The sequence below is a fragment of the Equus caballus genome, chromosome 2, assembly GCF_041296265.1.
Source record: "Equus caballus isolate H_3958 breed thoroughbred chromosome 2, TB-T2T, whole genome shotgun sequence".
Taxonomy (NCBI): Eukaryota; Metazoa; Chordata; class Mammalia; order Perissodactyla; family Equidae; genus Equus; species Equus caballus.
Genome location: NC_091685.1, coordinates 86,996,829 through 87,016,200, shown reverse-complemented (window position 1 = coordinate 87,016,200; position 19,372 = coordinate 86,996,829). Strand labels below are relative to the sequence as shown.

General features: G+C 39.6%; 1 protein-coding gene across 5 annotated transcripts in view; it reads right to left on the bottom strand.

The window, feature by feature from the left end:
* Positions 1–18,328, bottom strand: part of FBXW7 (F-box and WD repeat domain containing 7) — a 220,833-nt gene extending 202,505 nt beyond the window's left edge. For 3 of the 5 annotated variants that reach the window (XR_011430113.1, XM_001501304.7, XM_070245821.1), the window contains exon 1: positions 17,203–18,328. The gene's annotated coding sequence lies outside the window, so the exon portion shown is untranslated. 5 annotated transcript variants of the gene reach the window in all.
* Positions 18,329–19,372: the final 1,044 nt, after the last annotated feature.

Genomic DNA, 19,372 nt, shown 5'->3' with positions numbered 1-19,372 from the left:
TAACATATCTCACTATTTCGCTGGAATAGTTGGAACAGCTCTCCTTTAGTTTAACAGCTCTCTTGTTAATAAACACTAAGTTACAAAGAGAGTATGGCTTTGCTGAATTTCTACCAGAACAAAGAACTTTCATCCCTAAGACTCACCTTTCCAGTAAAGTTGTATGAGTCTATCTGTGGTACTAAATTCTCAGAAGTATAACTGCTGATTCAAAGGGCATACGCACTTTATTTTCATAGATATTGTCAAAGAGCTCTCCAAAAAGGCTGCATGAATTTACAATCCCAACAATGGGGAGGAGGACTATGAAAGAGGACTACAGATTCCTTCAACCACAGGCCAAGCCAAATAAGGGACAAGAGCGGAATTAGACTTTCTGTAACTAAAAAATAGTGGAAAAGCTATGAGACTGACCCAAGATGATATTAAGGGACAATCAGGAAAATTCAAAATACAGTTAGATGGGGGGAAAAAATGAAGTTTTCATGACTATCACTGAGTTCAATCTATTTAATAAAAAAGCTAACCTTAGAAAGTCATTTTACGTTATTTTTTGTTTCCATTTTTAAATTGGTTTTTTATGTATAGAGTAAAGCAATGAGCAGCTTTCTTTCCAAATGGTTAGAAAGTTGTTGCAACATAAATTACCAAATCATCTATCTTTTTCTCCCACCAATTTGAAATGCTGCCTTTGATAAATACCTATATGTATTGGGATCTCTTTCTACTTCATTCAAATTCACCCTAGAGTGTTTTATTTACTGTCATTTCATGATACTTTTTTAATATCAGAAATGGTTCTTTCAGAAATTGAAAAGCATACTTAGAGTCTTCAGAATGTAAAGCTTCTTAAAGTACTGATCCAGAAAATAAAGTCTGGAATTCTATTATTTCTCTCCAAAAAGAAGTTGGCATGACTTCTCTCCCTTTTTGCTCATCAACTACAATATGGATATAACAGAAAGGGCAGGCGCTTATTTAAAATCAGAAACACATGGATTAGCATCCTGACCCCCCCCCACACCCCTGCATTGGTGGCACAACCATGAGTAATTACATAAAATTTCTGATCCTCCATTTTCTCTTCTATAAACAAAGTCCAAAAAATCCATAGTTTCATTTTTTTCCCAGTTATATTCCCTTATCTCTTTTTCTATGCTTAAAAGTATAGGTAATGAAATTGCAAGTGGACACACTTTTTGATTCAGTAATTTCACTTTGGAGAAATTATCCTGCAGAAAAAAAATGAGATAGTTCTCAATGTTCAATTATGAAAAGATTTCTAAGATATACTGTGAAATAAATAAAACAAAGTCTATATACCATGCTCTCTTTTCTGCAAAATTTTTGAAAGAATACCATTATACACTTGCATTTGTTTGTGTATGTGTCTATGTGTGCATGTGTGTGCGCACACAAGTGCGTAAAGACATTCAGGAAATATTGTTTTAAGTCTACGTAAAAATATTTCATTTTTACTGTTTCAGACATGTCAAAAGAAGAAAAAGACTGACTCTATTTGGATAAGGGAAAAAAACTGAGGCCCCAGAAAAACAAACTGCTAATAACATTAACCAGAAAATGAATGATTTGAATGAGTTCCATGTACCAAAGGCTGATTCAAATGAGGTGTTTTTTCACATTATATGAAAATGAATAGGTCTCTGACACTACAGACAAATCCAGAAAAAAAAATCTTTCTTCGTTTCACTGTGTTTCTCTTTACTCTAACACTTGTCTTTCTAAAATTCTCCAGACTTTATATATTTTTTTCCCTTGGTTTGTCAATGTAGATCTTCATTCTTAAAAATTTAGATCTTTTTTAAATGAATTTAATTGACAAATTTATCTACACTGTATAATCTATCATTCATATGTAACACATATTTTAGCAATAGCAAAGAACACCACAATGGAAAAGAAGATTGGAAAAGAAAGTAGCTCGAGGTCACACTTCATAAGACTTTTCATGCAAACTAAGTTTTTTCTCTTATGTTGCATAAGTAATAGGGAGCCACTGAAAGTTTGGATAAGAATAAGGGATGATGTGATCAAAGTAATGTTCTTGGAGAATGAATTGATCTCAGAAGTTGAGGGATTATTCATAACAGCCAACAACTGGAAACAACTCAACTGATGAACAGATAAATAAAATGTGGTATCCCCATATCATGGAATACTATTCAGCTGTAAAAAAAAAAAAAAAAAAGAAGCACTGGCACATGGTACAACATGGAAGAATCTTAAAAACATTATGCTAAGTGAAATAAGCAAACAAAAGGCCATATATTCTATGATTCCATTTAGATGAAATGTCCAAAATAGGCAAATCCAGAGAGACAAAAATAGATTTATGGTTCTCAGGGAACTGGGGGAAGGGGAAATGGGAAATGACTGCTAATGGGCATGGGGTTTTTTTGGGGAGTGATGAAAATGTTGCAGAATTAGATAGTAGTGATGTCTGCAAAACTTCATGACTATACTAAAATCCACTACATTGAACACTTCAAAAGTGTAAATTTTCTGGTATTTGAGTGATCTTTAGATAACAAAAAAAGCTGGGGGGGGGGGTGGTGTAAAAGATTGCAGGCAGAAAAAATGGAAAGCAACTATAGTAGTTTAGCAATGAGTACATAAAAGCCATGAGGGCTTTTATTGTTAACCCCAACCCAGGGAGCAGAATTCAGATTATAGTGCCCCAGAGTGCACCACTCACAGAGTAGGATATAGCCTGGGACACAGAACGAACAAATTTAAGCAACGAGGCAAAATAATTGTTAATAATACTTAACAAATGTCTGAATATGAAGAGGAAGAAATTAAGACAAAAAAGGAATCTATCTTCCCTTTGATTTAAAATGAAATATTCACAAAGGAGAAATTCAACAAAAGTTTAACATTTGTTACCTTTGGATTGAGGAAGTAAGGCCAATTTGTATTCTCTTATACAGATTTTTCCTAATTTTCAACGACATTACTTGTTTAATGAGAAAAAATATATAAAAACACATTTACCTTTATAAACAAAAAACTTTGTATCTCAACTACAGAAACCATTCTGAAACACTAAAGCCCTATTAGAGAGTCAAACATTGTCAAAGGCAATTTCTTGTGGAATCCACATGCTATTCTAATAGAAAAAAGAAGTTCATAATCTACATTTGCACTATCCAGTATGGTAGCCACTAGCTAGTGAGCACTTGAAATGTAGCTAAGTCCACACTGAGATGTGCTGTAAGTAAAAAATATACACCAAATCTCAAAGAGTTGATAGGTCTTCAAATACTAAATAATCTATTTCTCAGGCTCATCCCTTAAACAAGAATCTCTTTCAAAAGATTTAACTCTAACTACAAACACATTTTACACACAGAAAAAAATTATTTATAACAATCACTTTGCTCCACCATCTTTTAGACAGATTTTGCTGGACAGACTTCTGCTGAAGATGTATCTGGGACACCTGTCCTGATGGTGATACCAAGAGCAAGACTAAATTTAATAAAAAATGCAGGTTAGTACAAGTCAGTTCAAATTACAGGCTTAAATTTCACAATTATTTTGTATAAGGACATAAACATGGGAATTGCTTCTCCACGAGTCTGTTAATTTTCTTCCTTCTAACACCAGTATAGGATGAAACCCTATCAGTTTCCTTCCTATCTCATACAGCTGATGACTTCTCATTTTCAAAAGAAAACACCACTGAAACTTAAGAGGCAGCATGCATAGTGATTAAAAGCATAGACCACATAGTCAGATGGATCTGGATTTGAATCCCAGTTCTGTGAGTTCAAATTTCAAGTTATATGTTCTTGGAAAACTCTCTGAATCTTTCTCCTGCCATAAAACAAGCTTATTAGTACCTATGTCAGAGGGACTGCTGTGAGGAATACATTAAATAATGCATTTAAAAATCTTCAGCAGAGTGTCTGACATAGTTAACATTCAATAAGCGGTAATAATGATCAAAACAATGATTATCAAATTATTAATTTATCAAATTACCAAATCTATACTCTTACCTTCTAGATTCACACCCCTCTCCCTTCCATCTAATTCTTTATAAATAACTGGGGGTTCTGAGGTAAAAATAAATCATCATCAAAAGAAAAAAAGACCCAGTAGGCAACTTCCTCATCTCCAATTGCCTTGTTTCCCTCCCTTGCTTCACTAGCCTCAGTCATCCACACTTGAGAGTAAACACATACTCACTCTGCTGAGCCCAAATGTACAGAGGAGACCAGAGACCTTATTCAACACTTTTACTTAACGACAGCTCACCCATGGTATAAGACTCATATTATACATTCATCCTTCCAACAAAATCAACACCAGAATGGGCCCAAAGGCGGAAAAAAAATTAACCAAAAGCATCTTTCAGGAAGTTTTTGTTAGATCAAAAGTCTCATTACTGAGTCAAGAAAAGGAAAGTCGACTTAACCCATCAAATGTACCAAATATGTAGGCTGTATCTACTTCTAGGATATGCTTCCTAGAAATGAAGAAAAAAGTTCACACAAAATCTCTATCAACTACTGGAATTGGCTTCTAATTCCTTCAATAAATATTTGTTGAATACCTACGGACAGGCACTACACTAAGCACTTGGAAACAAAGGTGACAAGATAATGTCCTTCTCTTGTAGAGCCTATTAAAAAACTTCCCAGCTTTTTTTGCTCTCTTCCATTCATTTGTTAACATACTGTATGCCTACTCTGTGGCAGGAAACGTTAGGCACTTGAGGGGAGGAGATATTAACTGAAAAGATGAGTAAGGCACACCCTTGCCCTGAAAAAAGAGACAGACCAGTAAAAGAGAAAAATACAAATAACTATAAGCACTTTGTACAAATACAAAGTTAAGTGCTATAAAGCCACACAGATACTGTGGGTAACCAGAAGAAAAAACAACTCTACTTAGATTAATCAAGACAGGCTTCCTGGAGGAGATGATTATTTAAGTAGGGTCTTAAGAGAGAAAATGTTTCGCAAACGAAAGGAAAAGAATACTTCAGGCAGAGGAAATAGCAAGGTACAGAGACAAATATACATCAAAGTATACACATGTACACATACACACACAGAAATATGCATTAAACTACAAACATGCTATATATAAATGGATGTACCTCATCTTTAGATACAAGTGAAGGAAATCATCTGAACTACAAAACACAGAAAATGATGTGATTTACCATTTTCCCAATTCTCCCAAAGATGGTACACAAGTAACACTGCATAGGAGATAAGTTAGTTCATTCCAGCTCCAGCCTTAGGGCATTAGCACTTAACTCTCTCCCAGAAATAAAGGGATAGTGCAGGAAGGTTGGAACTAGATTGATTCTGGACTAGAAAGGCTCTCCCTTAAACAAAGTGTCAATTCAGGTAGGAATATAAAGAATAGAAACAAAGAAATCAATTTAGGAACTCCTGAAATGGACAGAGAATGGTAGGGGTTCAATTTTAAACAGTGAGAAAAACTGAAGAGAGAGAAAAAAAGAGGTCCTAAGTTAAAGAGCCCATGACTTGGTGAGTAATGAAAAAAAGCATGAGAGAAGAGATGAAAATCAGACACGATCCCAGGTTTCTCCCAATAGATCATTCCAGTAACCTTGATATCTGCTTTTTTTTATCAGTGTATATCTCACTTTATGAATATTTACACATCACGGCACTCACATCTCATAAGCCCCCTACACTTCACCTGAACAGTTTGCCATTTTAAAAAACCAAATTAGTAAAATCCACCTGGAAACCTTTCCTAATTTCTGAATAAGTATAAGCATTTTTAGATTACTTTTGGAGTAATTGCCCTATAATCTTTAAAAAAAAATTATGAAATCTATTAATTTTCCTTTATGTCTGTTTTGTAAAATGTTAAATGAGGCCCAGTGGTGTAGCAATTGGGTTTGCGCACTTGGCTTTGGCAGCCCAGGATTCGCCAGTTCAGATCCTGGGCATGGACCTATGCACTGCTTATCAAGCCATGCTGTGGCAGGCATCCCATGTATAAAATGGAGGAGGATGGGCACAGATGTTAGCTCAGGACCACTCTTCCTCAGCAAAAAGAGGAGGATTGGCGGCGGATGTTAGCTCAGGGTTAATCTTCCTCAAAAACAAAAAAGTTAAATGAGGCCTATCCATGTCTATGACCTATCTTTATCAATAATCACTATTTATACAGAATCTAACTGGCAAAGCACCTTATACGAAGAAAATATCAAATGACAGAGAGCTTAATTATAGAGCAGAGTTTCCCAACCTTGGCACTATTGACATTTTGGACCAGATAATCTTTTGTTGTGGGGTGCTGTCCTGTATATTGTTTATACCTTGCCTCTACCCACTAGATACTAATAGTACGTCCCACAGACACACCTCCTCCCAGTTGTGACCATCAAAAACATCTCCAGATATTGCCAAATGTCCCCTGGGGCCACTGTTATATGCCAGGCATGGTTCTGTGCTTCTCACTTATTATCTCATTTAATCTAACAACATAGTATCCATGAAGCAGTTATTATTTCCTCCCGTCTTACAAATAAAGAAACCGAGGCCAAGAGAGTTAACTTGCCAAAAGTCACACAACCAATAAGTGCAGTAGGCTGCTTTGAAACCACACAATGGTGGCTTGAGTCCCTGCTCCTGATCACTGTTATGCCATCTCTTATTAAAGCCTCAGCCTTTATCATCTGACACTTGAAAAGTAATATTTTGAACCTTATCTGGAAGTAAAAACTGAAATTATTCACACAAGTGGCAGTTAAATTAAAAGACTCCCAACCTCAATTTAGGATATATTAACAAGTATTTTCTAAGCACTGACTGTCCAATACCAACTTCAGGAACTAGAGTGGTTCAAAGGAAAGAAACTACGATTTATTAAGGATTTAGCTCAGGACCCTTCTCACACATTCATTCTCTCTCTCAAATCTCAGAACATCACTGTGAGGTAGGTATTATCTTTTTTTCAAGTAAGGAAGCTAAGCCTCAGAATAAAAAAGTGGTTGCTGACACAAAAAGGTTTACAATTTAATTAAAGAGACAAGAAAAACATTTTTTTTAAAAAAAAAAAGACAGAATAAGCAACTTAAATATCTCAGTTACTAACACACAGAATGGGGAAATACAAAATAGGTTAAGGAAAAGTATACAGTTAGATTAGTCAGGGAATACTTCTTAAAAAAGGTTTCTAGTATCCCCTCTCTTAAGAAATGACATGGAGGAGCAAAAGTTGGTAAGCTAAGGGGGAGCAACACTTCTATAAATAATGTGAAACAGAAGTTTGGGACTGAAAGGAAAGTTTCGTGGCAGTCAATTTAAGTAGTAGATCAAGGAAATGATGAGGAGTAGAAGACTGCCTTAAAAATAAGACAGAGCTGTAGCTGAAGACAATGAGACTAGTTCTACGCTTTTAGGGGGCTCCTGCCACTAAACACTCTCAAGCACAGCAACAAAAAAGATCTAAAGCTGAAGACTGAGAGGGCTGGTTAACAGAGGCTTAGACGTACAAAGCCAAACACCAAATTTCACAGAGTGATGGCTCACTATTTTGCTTTGTGTATTCTGTCTCGCCAAATCAGAATGTAACTTTCAAGAGGGCAGGGATTTTTGTTTAGTTCACTTGGATCAACACAGCAGGTGTTCAGTAAATATCTGCTGCTGAATAAAGACAGTACTCAAAATAGCGACATATTCAGAAGCAAAGATCACAAATGCCTTCACCATTCAAAAAACCAGCAATCTCACAGACATAACAATAACGTAATATTGTAATATTTATTACTATTGCAACAGCTAACATTTATTGAGTGCTAAGTCTGAGACAGACATTGTGATGTACCATCTCACTCAATCCTCTTAACTATCCTATGAGAGAGGTAGGTACTATTATTATCATCCCAGTTTTACAGTAAACACACATAGAATAAATAACTTGCCCAAGGTCACACAGCAGCACAGCTGGAACTTGGGTCTATCCACACCAAAGCTTGCCTTCCAACTATGTCACACATATAGAATTATAAGCATCCCTCTTAGGCAAAGCTAGGGAAATGTGGCCAATGAGGGAAAAAGACAACAAAACAAAACAAAAAAGAAACTCCAATGTACTCAAAAACCCTTCGTCTGTCCCTAACAGGTACTGTGGAAATTTTCCCACCCTAGGATATACTGATTATCCCATACAGATTAAAACTTCAATGGTTTAAAGAATCCAGATGTTGAAAAGCTAGGAACTAGAGTCAATCATCTAACAGACATTTCAAAGGGTGGTAGATAACAAGTGGTAACACCCCACGTCCCCAACCCAAAGAAATAACAGGGTGTGACCTCTGACTAAGACTGACCTCAAAACTTCCGGAGCCATCCTCCCTGGTATCTGCCTTTCCCCTCCTCTGTACATCCTTTGTCTCCTCTCCTAATAAATGGTCTTTACAGAAGTCTGAAATTTTGTGTTTCCTGCTCTAAATTTCTAATCTATTAAGGTAAAATTTTAATATTTCTCTAATGAAAAAAATTCTACCTGTGTAATACTCAATATAGAAAAAGGTTCCCCAATCATTACAGCAGCATTCCAAAGTTTATATTATCAAATTCACATAGTAGTCAATTAAGAAATTACCAATTACGCAAAAGAAAAAGGATGACCCACATATTTATTTATATAACTTTCTGGTATTACATACGTAATAAATAAGCAGGAAGAAATTAAACTCACTAAAGAGACTATGCTCTTCGTCTACCTACCCAGTAACCTACTCATAATTATAAAATTCTTTTTTGAAAATCTCTGAAATGGAAAGAAACATAACTCCAATTACCAACAAAGAAATTATTTAAAATACTAAACTTTCTAAAACTAGAATATTCATTAAATTAACCATTTAACCAAAGATCCACTAATATATTAGGCAATCTAATTTCTGCATTTACCCAAAATCTAAAGCAAACTTTCCTTAAAAGACGTGAGATTGAAACTAACAATACAGAGAGGCTTATGCACCCCTATGTTCACTGCAGCACTATTCACAATAGCCAAGACATGGAAGCAACCCAAGTGCCCACTGACCAATGATTGGATAAAGAAGTATATATATATATACAATGGAATATATAGTATATATATATATATACACACACACACACACACACACACACACAATGGAATACTACTTAGCCATAAAAAAGACAAAATCGTCCCATCCACAACCACATGGATGGACCTTGAGGGTATTATGTTAAGTGAAATGAGCCAGACAGAGAAAGACAAACACCATATGATTTCACTGACTTGTGGAACATAAACAAACTTACGGACAAAGAAAACAGTTTAGTGGTTACGGGGTGGGGGGTGGTGCACAAGGAGTGAAGGGGCACACTTATATAGTGTCTGACAAATAATAATGTACAACTGAAATTTCACAATGTTACAAACTATTATGACCACAATAAAGAAATAAATTTTAAAAAAAGAAGTTAGACAATGAGGACAAGAGCTGGCAAGATAATCAGTGCTAAGAAATACAGCTCAATCTTTTCTTTCTTTCTGCCTTTGGATTTTTTTATATACTTATCTTAAATATTCAGTTCTATTAAATAAACAGGCTATAAAGGCATAGCCAAATTGTTCTCAAAATAGAAATACTTTCCAAATACAAAATTGATCAAGATGCATTTATTTCTTATATTAGCCAATGGAACACTGATTAAGCCAAGCTTGAAGGAAAAGTTACTTCTGAAAACTCATCTTGTATTTAATAAATCCTAAGCATGAAAAGGGAATATCAAACACACATACTGTCTGATCATTTTAGGAAACGGAGAAAACTAAAATCTAGTTAAAACAGAATCATCTAATTAAAATTCCTTCAAACTTAATTTGAGATATAATGATACAGCTAAAACTTGTTAAACTTCTTCATTTTTCTAAAGCTTTTTATTCTCAAGGGCTAAAGAGATGGAGAGTTAAAAGACTTCATAACTGAATTACATCCTGATATTTCTAAATGGACAATTTAAACCATAGTCAATTTCTGAGATAATCAGTAAATTATTCAAAAAAGAGTCCTCTCTGATCTAAGCATTACTGAGGTGTTTGGAGATGAATTCAAATTCCAGTTATGTTCAAATTAGTCTTTCTTTTTTATAAATAATAAGCACAGCAGTTGTGCAATTTCTCTAGTTTTTAAGATTTTTTAATAAAATGTTAATGAATCATACACCAGCTCAGACGCTTTTGAAAACACTGCAGAATTACTTCAGTATTATTTGTCAAACTCAAGGGCTAATTTAAAAGATGGGCAATATAAACCCGGACTGTAGCCTCTGTCTACATCACACTTTAAAAGATCTTTCACTTAATAAATTAACAGTAATGGGTCACATTACTACGTGCCAGGACTGGACTAAGAGTTTTACAGCTCTTTTATATTATCTCATTTAACCTTAACAAGAACCCTGTGAGGGACATGGTTTTCCCCCATCAACAGGTGATGAAGCTGGTATCAGGATAAGCAGCTTGTCCAAGGCCATGTAGCTAAGAAATGTACCGCCTAACTAGTGAGTCTTCTGCCTCCATAGTATGAATGTATTTTATTAGGTAAATGAGAAATGAATTAACAGCATACTGCTAGCGCCAGGTATGCATAATATTACCAATCATTAGATAGTATAAATTACTCACTATCATTAGTGAAGCGACTGCTTCTCAGACCTAGAGGATGTCATGCAAAGGTCTATTATTACCTTTTACACTGCCTTAAAAAATATGCCATCCTAAAAGTCTGACAAGATACAGACATTCTTCCAAAACAAACCAGCAACTTACCTTGAGACTTCACATTTGGCACTAACATACATTCATGGGTTCATTTAGGATGCTGTGAAATGAAAAAGTCAGAAGAAAATATAGTATCTTATCCAACAATGTTCCTCTCAGAGGAAAGTCTAAGTGACATTAAAAACATTTTGCAGGGCCAGCCCAGTGGCATAGTGGTTAAGTTCTCACACTCCCCTTCGGTGGCCCGTGATTCACGGGTTGGGATCCTGGGCACAGACCTGTGTACTGCTCATCAAGCCATGCTGTGGCGGCATCCTACATACAAAGTGGAGGAGGACTGGCACAGCTGTTAGCTCAGGAACAATCTTCCTCAAGCAAAAAGAGGAAGATTGGTAACAGGTGTTAGCTCAGGGCCAATCTTCCTCACCAAAAAAAATTTGTACTATATCTTTCATTATCTCCTAAAGTCCAGGGCAGTCATGCAGAAAAGAGCACCTAGCACAATACCCTAGATACATGTACACCCAGACACACATCACAGCACATACTATCTCCTTCCTAAAGCCACCCAGACTTCCAGCAGCTATTTTTCAGCTGGAAAGAAAGGGCAGAGGCGACAGAGCATAGCCAACAGAAACTACACAATACCTAACTGATCTACTAGCTATCCCTTAGGTGTTGTGAAAAGAGCAAAACATAAGATACTCAAGCAATATGGTCTCTTGTGCATTTTTGCTTATTATTTTTCAACTACTGGCACTGCAAGATAATACAACACAAATATAGGCTCTCATATTTTCTTGTACTAGCTTACTGTTTTAGAGAAATCAAGTGTTACTTGAAAATTTTAAAGGAATGTATTAGAAAAATTGTTATACATCAGTTTGTTCAATATCCAGATTAAGTACAGATGTTCCCTCAAATATTTCAGAATTCTGAAGGTGGAATAGGAGGAAATTTTAAATATACGTATGTGGAAAAGTAACACTATTAGGAAATATATATCCTATAGTGTCCAGGAAATGTCACATACATTTAGAAAATACACTCTAAACATGCTGTGAAAGGTATCATAATAAAGTATCAATGAGGTACCATGAGAAAGTAGCAAAAGTCTAAAAGTACATTAAGGCATAAGATACACTGGTCTACACTTAGTGGAAAAAAGCCTCAAAGTAGAAAGGTTTAAAGAAGGCATTATTTGAAAGCAACTTTACTCATTTGTTTGTAAAGACAATTCAGCTTTGCTTAACAAGAACGAATACACCTTTTTCCCTGGTCTGCCGAAAGTGTCACCAATACAAAATATTTCTACTATTTGGAATATTTGCAGATATGAGATGAACACTTTGTATCTTTTACATCGATACCCGTCCTTAAGCTTGAGACAATGATAAAATAACTAGAAAAGGCAAAAATTAAAAGGAAGATTTTTAAAGAACAAGGAAAGAACTCTCTCCTAATGAATAAGAGAATTAACTTTATAGTGACCTTCTAAAAGGTATACTAAAATTGTCAGATATATAGACTCTTTTTTTTAAAGAGGAATTGAAGTACCAATTATATGTGCAGAAATACTACATAAAGTAAGAGCATGTTTAAAAATAACTAAAAAGTGATCACTTGCAAAAGAAACTCCCTCCCCTCCCATAAACAGAGAAATCCTGAGATAAATAAGATTTACAAAACCAGGATACCATCATCCAGTGCAGGTATTTGTCGACGTACGAAACAAACGTTTTGACGTTAGCTATAATGTAAAATTGCACAAAGTGAATTATCCTTTCTAAACAACACATTTGAGATAGATTCACTTAAGAAACAAATTAATCCACACTACATTTACCCTTTAGAATACAGCAAAGCTGTATTCCCCTGCTCTTCAATCCAAAGTTTTCATCACTATGGAGGCAAAAGTATCTTGAACAATAGACTTATGCTTTATGCAGAATCATTTTAAGACAGCCTCCAGGGGACTCATCACATTTAGAAAACAGAGACCACCCAGCTTTTTAATGGAATGAAGTTCATACTCTGTGTTGGTGAACTTGGCAGTTGTCTACACCTGGGGGGGGGCGGGGGTGGCCATAAATTACAGGCCAAACCCAACCTACCTCCTGGGCTTTTTTGGGTGTTTTTTTTTTTTTTTTTTGCTGGGAAAGATTCACCCTGAGCTAACATCTGTTGCCAATCTTTCTTTTTTTTCTTTTTACCTCTCCAAAGACCCAATACACAGTTGTATATTCTAGCTGTAAGTCCTTCTAGTTCTTCTATGTGAGCCACCACTACAGCATGGCTACTGACAGACAAGTGGTGTGGTTCCGCACCTAGAGCCGCCAAACCGAAGCACGCCAAACTTCAACCGCTAGGCCATCAGGGCTGGCTCATACCTCCTGTTTTTATGTATAATGTTTTACTGGAACACAGCCACACTCTTTAGCTTATATACTGTCTACGGCTGCTTTCACACTACAAAAGCAGAATTGAATCTTTGTGACAGAGATCATATGGTTCACAAAATCTAAAATATTTATTAACTGGCCCTTTACAAAAAAAAGTTTGCCAACCTCTCCTCTACATAATGAGATGTCAGAGACAACACAAGACTTCTCCAAGAACCATCTCCAAAGTCTATGAATTGGGTCACTGCTAGCCTAAGTGTGGGCTTTGGGGTTATCTACTGCTAAAACACACAAACACAAACACACATCCCCAAGGCTCTTTAATCATCCCATATCAATCCCAAAGTTGCCAAGGCAAAGTGCATAAGTTACCATTCCCCACTATCAGAGTCCCATCTCTCCCACTGTCTTGACTAGTAAGACATGTTAACCCAAAAAGGCTGTCCTTTAAGTTCATCTAAACATGGTTTTACCTGCATAAAAAAATGTCGTGGAAAGTAGAGGGTGAAGACAGAAAGCACCCATATAGCATATACTCCAGTTCCTGTATCCTCATCCTAGAATCACCCTAAATCTAGCTCCCTGTCTAAATATCTCTTCCCCAGAGGGTTCTGCCATTGGAATTATCACTCTTAAGAGGCCAAAGAAGCTACCAGGAAGGTGGTAAATTTGAACTAAGCAACACAAAAAAGTGTGGATATATATATTCCCTACTTCTCAATCCTTAATCCTTGTCAGAGTCAACACTAAATGCACATTAGCTACAGGTTTCACCACAAAAAAAGACAGTTTTCCAGTGTTTCATGCTTCAAAGATGTCTGAATTTTTGTAAGTGCCAAGCTGTTTTGTTCTTTAGTAAAAAGTTTAAAAAAAAAAAAAGGCATTTTCAGCACTGCTGTGCCAACACAGGGATATCCCCTCCATTGTATGGGACACAAAGACACACACCAACTGTGAGCAGGGGAAGCAGCCTTCTCTGCCAGCTATTTTTAGCCTCACTTCATCACGTTAAAGACCAAACTTAGGATAATAGTGCAGGACAAACTTTAAAAACGTGAACTTGGTGACACAAATCTGTCCTTCTGTGTATAAGTACCTTATCAGTGAAATCCTATATATTCTTCTGAACTTAACCTCAAGGGACGTATAAACTCTACAAAAAGCTTATTAGCTGTTTCAAAAATATAGAATCATTCACCCTACGACTGAACCGGTAGCCATGTTTAAAGGCTGTTCCTCCATTTTCAACCTCAAATCTTATCCACTTTTAAAACTTCTGTTTTAGAGAGAGTCTCCTCCATTCTCTCTTCCTACTATGTCTTTGCTAACTTTAACAGATTCCCCTTCCCCTGCCCCCCAAGTAAAACTACTCACTTTTCAGCACTTTACTCTCCAGCAGCACTCTCAGGAAACCTTAATACTTTGAAAATGACTCCCAACTCTACATTTTCGGCATATCATTCATTAGTTTAACTATTTTACTGTGTTGAGATTGCTTCAGCATCCAACTTTCACCCTAAAATTTAATGTTGAAAACAAAGTGAACTGCCCAATTTCTGAATTATTTTTTACAAGAAACTACTAACATCATTCCAAAATATCAGAAGCATCTTCTTTTTCACTCCTCCATCTGTACAGCTTTTTGATGACCATGGTGTAAAAATGCTGGTTCCCTAGAAAAACAAAATCTTAATCCAGATCTAATGCCTCTTGGCCTAAAATACAATTTCTCCTCAATCATCTAAAACCATCCTCCCAGAAACACTGTTCTCAATTGCTGCTTCAGGCTATAAACAGGGATCTACACAAACACAAACTGACCCTAAGCCTAGTCAACAGCCTCCCTCTGTATTTCCATCACGCTAACTTCCTAATTACATTTGTCCCTCACACCCTCCAATTCCAAGTCTTAAACACTTTGTCTCCACCTGCTCTTTTCTTCCTAAAAGAGACCCTTCCAGAGTTAGCTCAGACACTCCAATTCTGTACAGTCCAACATCAACATTTCCCTAATGAAAAATGGACAAATACATTTACACTTATAAGGTACCAAACACAGTATCTGACATACAGCAGTCACTGATAAATACTGGTCCATTCGCCCTTTCCTACAATTTCGTACAATTTGTTTCATTGCCTCTGCCACCCACAAGTAAAAGCATCTCAAAGGCAGGGCCCCAAATACTTTGTTTCTTTGCTACCCAAATATGCAATAAAAACATTACCATGATTTTTAACCAATCTACAGTCAAAGCAATAAAAAGTAAGTCTTCAAGTTAGCAAGCAACTTTGATGGAGTACAACCTATACTCAAATTATAGTTTGTTGGTTTGTCCTCCCTTCCTCCCCAGAAAACAGCCAAGCTAGACTAGATTTCTCTTCCTCCTATCTTTGTGAAACACGGGATACATGACTTCCTCAAGGTCATAAAATAAGACAACAAATCCAACGACATTTGTTTTTGATTCCACATCTAACATTACATCCACTGCTTAATATGTGCATGTCAGTACCCATTTAAAATAGACAGAATTTAAGGTTCCTTACAAAAGCACAACAAGAACAAAGCACTAAAGAAACACAAAACAGAAGTTCCAGAGGAGGGAAAAGTGATCAAAGGGATTGAAGAAATTATTCTAAGCCAGACAGAGTCAGGAAAGATGATGGTAAAGAGGAACAATCAAAATCTATAAAACCAGGAAAAGACAAACTCCAGCTTGTTCCAGCATTTCGCAAAACACAAACTCTGGATGTGTCTTGGAACTTTTAAGGGACAGGTTTTTGATAAATACACAAATTGTTACATAGTTTAGGGGCTAACAAACGTGTAGAACTCATAACTTCAAAGGAGAAAAAGTTCAGGATGAAAACAGTGTTTCAGAAAGTTTTAAATACATTTAATCAAGATCCTGAATAGAAAAGTTACCATAGATAACCCTATGCTTACATTCATTCCCACAAAGCTTCTCTCAGCAGTGGCTTCAGGAACAGCGAGCCCACACAGTTGTCTAGAGGGACCCTAATTCTCAAATAGTACTGCTTATGTTCTTTATATAAAATTCCACCCTATGCCTAACCCTTAAGGTCTGTATAAATATACGAAATGTTAACTGCTTTCCTGCATCCTAATTTGGCACTCTGAGAAGATACCTAAATCACAAATCAAAGATTTTATAGACTTCGCCTTTAAAATAAGGGAAGGAAAAAAATCATTCTTCAAAGAATTAAATATGAAAAGTTTCTCCTCATTTGATAGAGAAGTAAAGATAACACAAACACGCAAAGCCTCAAGTCATTCTGCCAAATAAAAACGCTAGCAATTAGGACATATGCTACTCAAATTTAAAAAAAAAATACAAAGCATCTGGGAAAGGAAAAAATATAACAACTTCTATAAACTGGTTAAAGTCCTAAATGCTCTCCTCCAAATTAGCTGTGATTCATAAAAACTGAGAATTTCCTAATTAAAATCTGTTACAGTGTCCTCCTGACCCACAGGAATCGAACCCAGAAACTGAGAAGGTAAAAAACTCTTGTACCAAGAGGAAAATCTCTCAAGGAAGACTGTCAAAAAAGAAAAGAATTTTACTTTCAGGATTCCCAGGGTAAAAGAGGTTCCCACTTGGGAAGCAAAATAAGATTTGCCCAGAAACAAAAACTACTGCGCTGTTCACACCGGTGCACCAGGAAAAGGTATATTACAGAGATGTCCTTTGTGTGCACATATGTTCTGGCTTCCTCAATTTCCTTCTGCCAATCACTGGCCAGAAAGGTGCAAGTGTCCACTCTGGAGAAAGAACTCCTCTAAGAGAAACCTGTAAGCTTGCATATCACACGTACAAAGAGCTAAAAGGTTACAAAACACAGGACTACCCAATACCTCCTCCCCGCAGTGAGGAGTCAGGATACAGCCGCTCATCCGCACACTCCCGACACTCCTGGCAAACAGAACTCCCGGAGGTCGCACCGGCATCTTCCCACTCTCCACCCCTCCACTCCCTTTCGCGGGGCCACTCACACTTTAGAGAAGAGCCGGGGCGCTGAGAAAGTGGGTTGGTTCCCTTCCTCCTTCGGACCGAGGCGGCAGCTGCGGAAGACTCCGGCGCGTCCGTGAGGAAGAAGCGGCGCTGGTGTCGCTAAACCAGACGGCCACTCGGGTCTCTTCCGCGCCGCTGGAGCAGAGGCGGTGGCGGCCCCGCTTACCTCCTTTTCCTCTTCCTGGGTCTCTTCAGGCTGAGTCTCCTGCCCGTCCTGGGCCACTTCTCCCGGGACAGTCACGTTTGAGAGGCTCCGGATTTTGTCTTTATAAAGTTTCCTCTAGGCGGAGGCTGCGGCCGGCCCCCCGGGTCCCCCCCGGCCCCGCCGCCCTGGGGGCTGGGGCGGGGGAGGGGGCTCTAAGAACTCCTCCCGGAGTCCAGCCGAGGAGCCGGGGGGCCGGCGACTGGCCAGGGAGAAGACCCCCGAGGGGGCAGAGGGGAGGGGAAGAGAAGGAAAGGACGGCCGCGCCGGTCCTGCTCTCCCCGCCGCCCCGGCCGCCGCTTCACATCGGGGTCCCCGCCCCCCCGGCCGGGGGGTGGTTGCTGGGCTTGGGGCCCCGGCTCATACACTCCGAGGCGAGATGCTACGGGCCCGGGAGGGTGGCCGAGGCGGCGGCGAGGTGGGGGACCCGGCCGGCTCCGCTCGGCGCCGCCCCCGCTCCCGGCTCCCGCATGTGTCGCTGCGGCTGGGACCCCCTCCCTACACCTTGGGGGTCCCTCGCCCCGCGCGCCGGGACGAGACAGAAGCTCCGGCCCCTCCTCAGCGTCCTCTCACCGCGGAGCAGCTGACTAGTCCCGGCCCGAGGTAGCCGCCTCCCTGCCCCCCAGCCGCCGGCTCCGGCTCGGGCTCGGGCTCCGGCGTGTGCCGCCGCCGCTGCCGGCCGGGAAGGTGAGGGGGGGAGAAGAGGGGTGGCGGCGGCTCCCGCTGGCCCAGGTTAGGGCGGAGGTCTCGGCGGCGGCCAGTGCACGGGGGCTGGGTCTCTCGGATGCTCCCTCGCTCTCACGCTCTCGGCGGCGGTGGCGGTAGCGCCCGGAGCTCAGCTCGCTGTCTCCCTCGCTCTGTGCGGGGCTCTCGCCTCACTCCAGAGAGAGGGGCGGGAGGAAAGCGGCGCAGACTGATGACGCAAGTCACCTAGCAACCGCTCTCCTCCCCCCGCCCTTTTCTTTCCGCTCCGAGGCTTCCTTCGCTGGCCTCTTTTTCCCTTTCCAACCACCCCGCCCTGGGCAACTCTGACGCGCTCTGATGACGCTCGAAGGGAAGAGGAAGTCGGGGTTCGGCGAGCGGGTGGGTGCGACTCGGGCCGCGGGACTCGCCGCCGCTGCCGCCGCCTCTACGGCCGCGTCAGAACTGAAGAGAGGAAGGGGAGGAGCCGAGTGGAGCCTAAGCTGCCGCCTGATCTTACCCCTGACCCGAGGGCGGCGGAGAGAGCTTGCTCTTAGCGGTTTCCTTCAGGGCAGGTGGTGACTGCTCCTTTGGGAGCAAGGAGGAGGCCCAGGCCGCGCGGCCATGCTCGGGCGCACAACCCGAAGGTGAGGCAATTGGCCCCAAACGGGCCTTCGAAAAGCCGGACTGAGCGAGGAGTTGTCCTGCAGCCTGATCCTCTGCACCTGCTCCAGAGAGCGCGCACCCCACCCTTCCCGAGGTGTGGGGTGAGACCCAGCGCCCGATAACGTGTGGTCGGGCGGAGCAAATGTTTGGTGAATGAATGAATGCCTCCCTCACGTGGCACTCCCGGAGCTCAGAGGTGTTGATGGAAATGCAAGCGCTTTGTAAACTGCATAGCCTTGTGAAGACTAGAGTTGTAATACATCTCTTCTCTCCCCGCCCCCTCCCGAGAAAGGAAATGGGGGTGCGGCTTGAGTCACAACCTGAGTCTTTAGTGAAAAAGGAGACGAATTGCCGGGGTGAGGGAAGGGAGCCATCCTGCCTGAGATTGTGGAAGGATTTTTGGCTGTTTTTCAGGGGAGACTTTAGTAGTGCCTCACTTTTAGGAATCGTTCTTGCTTGCCGTTTGAAGCTTTGGAGAGCTGGTCTTGGTGGTTAATCAGTGTCCATTACCGTCATCAAGAAATTTTGGCCTGTGTTTCAGGTCTGACTCAAAGGCTATTTCCTTTCTAAAATAAATATTATTACTATTATGCAGCTTTTCC